Here is a 6000-nt window from a genome sequence, read left to right as displayed (position 1 = left end):
ACAATTCCCAGAGCATTTGGTAGAATATTCAGAAGATTCTTGCATTAGTAGCAGGAAATAATTAGTCCTTGACTAATCATTGAATAGTTAGTCCTTGACTAACCATTGCTCTGGTTATGTCACAAATTCCAAAATCAAGACTCAAAAAGATAAGCCTATTTTCAAGTAACTTAAGTATATCTCAGAGCAAAGCTCAAAAATATTTATAGGAAAACAAAAATAGCTAGCACCCAACAAGGTAAAACTGACAATGTCTTGAACCAAACAAAAGATTACCAGTCATGCAAAGTAGTAGGAAAATATAAATAATGAGTAAAAAGATTAATCAATTGAAACTTACCTAGAACTAACAGAGTTATTAGAATCAGCAGACATGAATATTAATATTTGTCATTCCTGTATTCCATATGTTGAAAAGATATAAAAATACCTTAAATAATCAAAGATACAAAAACTATCTAAATTGGGTATCTTGAGATGAGATGAAAACTACAATGTCTGTAATAAAAAATATACTAGATGCAATTAATAAAAGATTAGATATCAGAGAAAAAAATCATTAAAAATATTAGTGAACTTAAAGATGTAACAATAGAAACTATACAAAATGAAGCAAAGAGAGAAAAAAAGATGTTAAAAGTGAAATGACCATCAGTGAGCTACAGAAAAATTTCAAGTAGCTAACATGTAATGGAATCCCCAAAAGAAGAGGAAAAAAGAAGGGAGAATAAATAATATATTTAAGGAAATAATGGTCAGAAAACTTTCAAATTTGATGAAAACTATAAACCCAGACATTCAGGTATCTCAAAGAAAAGAAAAGAAAAGAAAAGAAAAGAAAAGAAAGAAGAAAGAGGAGAGAAAAAAAGGAAGAGAGAAAGAGAAAGAAAAAGAAGAAAAGAAAGAAAAAAAAGAGAAAGTAAGCAAGCTACGCACTATACCATGGTACGTCATATTCAAATTGATCAAAAACAGTGATAAAGTAAAAATCTTAAAAGACAGAAAAAAACCACCCATTATGTAAGAAGGAGCAAAGATGAGGATGATACAAATTTCTCATCAGAAACAAGGCAAACTAGAAGAGTGGAAGAGTATAAAGTAATTTAAAAAAAAGTTAAACTAGAATTTTATATCTAGTGAAATATCTTTCGAAAACTAAGGCAAAATGAAGACTTTTCCTTCAGACAAAAGCTGAAATAATTAATAAGCAGCAGACCTACACTGTAAGAAATACTAAAAAAAAAAAAAAAAAAAACTCATAAGTAGAAGGAAAATGATGCCTGATGGAAATATGAATCTACACAAAGAAGTGAAGAACATAGGCAGTTTTATCTACATATGTAAATATATATTTTTATTTAAATCTGTTTAAAAGTTAGCTTAGTATTTTAGCAAAAATGATAACATTGCAGTGTGGATTTGAAGACATATGTATAAATGAGAGGTATGAAACAATAGCAAAAGGCCAGGAGAGAAAAAGTAGAAGTGTATATTTATAAGGTTCTTATAGTACATGTGGTATGATATTACCTGAAGATGGACTATGATGAGTTAAAAATACATACCAAAACCCTAGGGCAATCACTAAAATAACAAAACAAAGAATATAGCTAATAAGTTTATAAAGGAAATGGATACAGTCATTAGAAAAAGGAAAGAGGCAAAAGATATACCAAGGCTAATATTTAGCAAAAGAAAGTTATAGTTGCTATATTAATATCAGACAAAGCAGATTTCAGACCAAAATTAGAGGGAAGAAAAAGATCATTTCATTATGATAAATGAGTCAAAGAATCAAGAAGACATACAAACACAAATATTTATTCACCTGTTATTTTTATAACAGAGTTTCAAGATACATGAAACAAAACTGAGATAACTGCAAGGATTAATGAACAAATCTACAGTTATAATAGAGTATTTATGGTCTCTCAATAAATAAAAGTACAAGGAGTCAGAAAATGAGTAAGGATATAGAGGACTTAAAAACCTAATTTTGGGAGGCCGAGGCAGGCAGATCACCTAAGGTCGGGAGTTCGAGACAAGCCTGACCAACATGGAGAAACCCCGTCTCTACTAAAAATACAAAAATTAGCTGGGCGTGGTGGTGCATGCCTGTAATCCCAGCTACTCAGGAGACTGAGGCAAGAGAATCACTTGAAACTGGGAGGCGGAGGTTGTGGTGAGCTGAGATCACGCCATTGCACTCCAGCCTGGGCAACAAGAGCAAAACTCTAAATCAAAAAAAAAAATTTAAAGGGAAATTATATTATGAGACATTTAAGAAGTCTTTTTTTTTTTTTTTTTTTTTTTTTTTTTTGAGGCAAGAGTCTCTCTCTGTCACCCAGGTCGAAGTCCAGTGGCTTACTGCAAGCTCCGCCTCCAGGTTCATGACATTCTCCTGCCTCAGCCTCTCCAGTAGCTGGGACTATAGGTGCCCACCACCACCCCTGGCTAATTTTTTATATTTTTAGTAGAGACAGGGTTTCATCGTGTTAGCCAGGATGGTCTCGATCTCCTGACCTCGTGATCCGCCTGCCTCGGCCTCCCGAAGTGCTGGGATTACAGGCGTGAGCCACCGCGTCCAGCCAAGACATTTAAGAAGTCTTAATAAATTTAAAAGGATTTAAATTATACAAATTAAATTTTGATGACATGGAACTAAAAATAGGAATCAATAAGAGAAAGGTCTCCAGAAAATCTCCAAAACATTTGGAAACTAAATAACAAAATCTCAAATAATCCATGAATCAAAAAATCAAGAGGAAATAAAAATGAATTTTGTATTGAATGAAAATAAAAACACAGCATATCAAAATTCATGGGATACTGCTACAGTGATACTTAGGGAAAATTTTATTGCATTAAGCACTTATTTAGAAAGGAAGAAAAGTTTTAAATTAATGAACTCAGTTTCCACCCTAAGAAACTAGGAAAAGAAGAGCAAATGAAATCCAAAGAAAGAAGAAATACAACAGTAAAGATTAGAACAGAAATCAACAAAATAGAAAACCAATAAACAAAGAAAAGTTCAACAAAACCAAAAGTTTATTGAAGAAAAATTAAGAAAACTGATAAACCTCTAATGACAGTGACAAAAAAAATTTTAAAGAGAGAAGACACAAATTACCAATATCAGTAGAGAAGTGAAATCACTACAAAGTCTACAGATATTAAAGAGGTCTCCATGCCACCCTCAGGTTTGATGGTTTGCCAGAAAGACTCATAGAACTGAGAAAAGCAGTCATACTCACATTTACAGTTTATTGCAATGAAAGGATTCAGATTAAAATCAGCAAAGGCAAAAGACACATAGGGAAATCAAGTATGAGCTTATAGCTGTCTATGAGAAATCAAGTGTGAGCTTATAGCTGTCCTTTCCTAGTATGTTTGTGTGGACAGCACTTAATTCTCCCAGCAATTATGTGTGACAATGCATACGAAGTGTTGATTGCTAACCAGGAAGCTCACTTCGACGTGCAGTGTTCTTATTAGGGGTCAATCACATAGGCAGAGAGCACTCATATAACTGACTTTAGCTACCCAATCTCCAGCCCTTCCAGACATCAAACTGATACAGCATGGCTCAGGAAGACAAACAAACAAAAACAGTCATTTACCAAATCACGTTGTTAGCATAAACTATCTGGTAAGGCCAGAAGCCCCATGTATATAAAGATGATCTTATTAGGTGGGATATTCTAAACTCTTGGAGCTTATCTCCTAGGAGCCAGGCAAAGGCTAGTCTTTGGCAAGTGCAGGGTTTGAGCATCCCAAGCCCGCTAAGTTAACTCTTTACTGCCCAATAAAAGAGTATTATAAACAACTTTATGCCAATGCATTGAAAAGCTTAGATAAAATGGACAAGTATCTTGAGAGAAAAAACACCAAAGTCATGAAGATTATGTGAATAGCCCTGTATCTATTAAAGTTATTAAATTTGAAGTTAAAAACTTTCCCACAAAGGAAACTCCAAATGACTTCACTGGTAAATTCTATCAAGTATATAATGAATATTAGTGGCACACAGTTGGCCAAAAAATTTGAGAGACTATTTCTGAACTCATTGTGTCAGAATATTACCCTGATCCCAAATCAGACAAAGACTTTACAAAAAACAGAACTACAGACAGATGTCCCTCATGAACCTATGTAGAATTTCTAAGTAAAATATATTAACAATTAAATCCAACATATAAAAAGGATAATATATCACGTCTAAATGGAGTTTATCCCAGAAATACAAGATTAGTGTAACACTGGCCACTCAATGCAATTGACTATATTAACAATCTGAAAGAGAAAAATCATAGGATCATCTCAATAGACTCCAAAAAAGCATGCACCAAAATCCACTATCCATTCTGAGAAAGGTTCTCAGAAAACTAGAACCAGAAAGGAATTTTATAAGCTGTTAAAAGGCATTAATGAAGACCTAAAGTTGACATCATGCTTAATGGTGAAAGGCTTCATGTTTTTTCCCTTGTGATCAGAATCAAGTCAGGGTATACAATGTCGCTTTTTTTAATTCCACATTTTACTGGTGGGTCTAGCCAGTGCAATAAGGCAAAAAAGGAAATAAAAAGCAAAGCAACCACATTAGAAAACAAGATGTAAAACTGTTTATTTGCAGACATGACTGTCTATGCAGACAATCCAATGAAATCCACCCAAAAATGCTATTACAACTAATAAATGTGTTTATTGTGGTTAGAGGATACAAGATCAATGAGTCCATTTTATTTCTATATTGTCTTAGCTCATTTGACTACTATAACAAAATACCTTAGATTAGGTAATTTAAAAATAACAGAAATTTATTGTTCGGTTCTAGAGGCTGGGGAGTCCAAGACCGAGGTGTTGGCAGATTTGGTGTCTGGTAACGGTTTGCTCTCTGCTTCATAGATGGAATCTTGTTGCTGCATATTCACATAGAAGGGGCAAGCCGACTCCCTCAAACTTCTTTTATAAGGACACTAATCCCATACATGACAGCCCTGACCTCATGATCAAATTACTTTCTAAAGGCCCCACCTCTTAATACTGTTACATGGAGATTAAGTTCCAGAATACGAATCTTGTGAGGTATACCAAAATTAAGACTGTAGCAGGTATAAATAATTAAAAATTGAAAGTAAAAATAACACTATAATAGCATCATGTTATTAACTATGTAAAATAAATCTGACAGGTGTGCAAGACTTACTGAGAGCCCAGAGCTAAACTGGGGTTGTAGTACCATAGCAACCCTAATCTTACAGGAAATGAAGGGGAACTAGATATGGGTGTTTCCAGAGTGCCTTTCATGGGATACTTCTTTTACCTGGTGGTCATCCTAGTTGTCTGACCCACAACCAGGGGGTCCCTCACAGGGGGATCTTGTTTATACTGGCAGACACCCCTGTGGCTCTTGTCTGACCCACATCCACTCTATGCCTTTCTGACCACTGCTCTGGCACTGGGAGTCCAACCTGTGTTTCTCCAGGGCAAAACTTGGTCTGGGGTAGCCCCATGTTCTCCAGATGGAAGGCACAAATTCAATACACAACCACAATAGGAAGTTCAAAGATTTTTATTTACAGATCCTGGGTAAGGAGGGCATAAGGGTCAGAAAGGCAGTCCTATATCCCCAAGACGTAGGTAGAAATGAAGAGTCAGGCAAAGGAGCGGGGACAGGAAAGGAAGAGAGGCAACTGGCAGTATATAAAAGGGAATTGGATGGGTCACTTTACACTCGAGGATAAATGCTGGTAAAGCAGGGAGCTCAGTCTGTAGACGGAGGAGATGAGAAACTTTAATTAGTGCTGTAAAAGTTACAAAGAACATAGAAGTGGGCGGGTGCTACTTAGATAGGGTGGTCATAGAATGTCTATGTGAATATTTTAGGCCAAAACGTAAAGAAGCAGGAAGAATCGGCCAGACAAGGGAAAGATAATAATTAAAGGACAGCATTTGGGAAAGCCCTGGGTAGGTAGTAGAGGGTAGTAGAAAAGAAAGTCT

The sequence above is a fragment of the Macaca thibetana genome, chromosome 1 (genome assembly GCF_024542745.1).
Source record: "Macaca thibetana thibetana isolate TM-01 chromosome 1, ASM2454274v1, whole genome shotgun sequence".
Lineage (NCBI taxonomy): Eukaryota > Metazoa > Chordata > Mammalia > Primates > Cercopithecidae > Macaca > Macaca thibetana.
Note: the sequence above shows the minus strand (reverse complement) of the source record.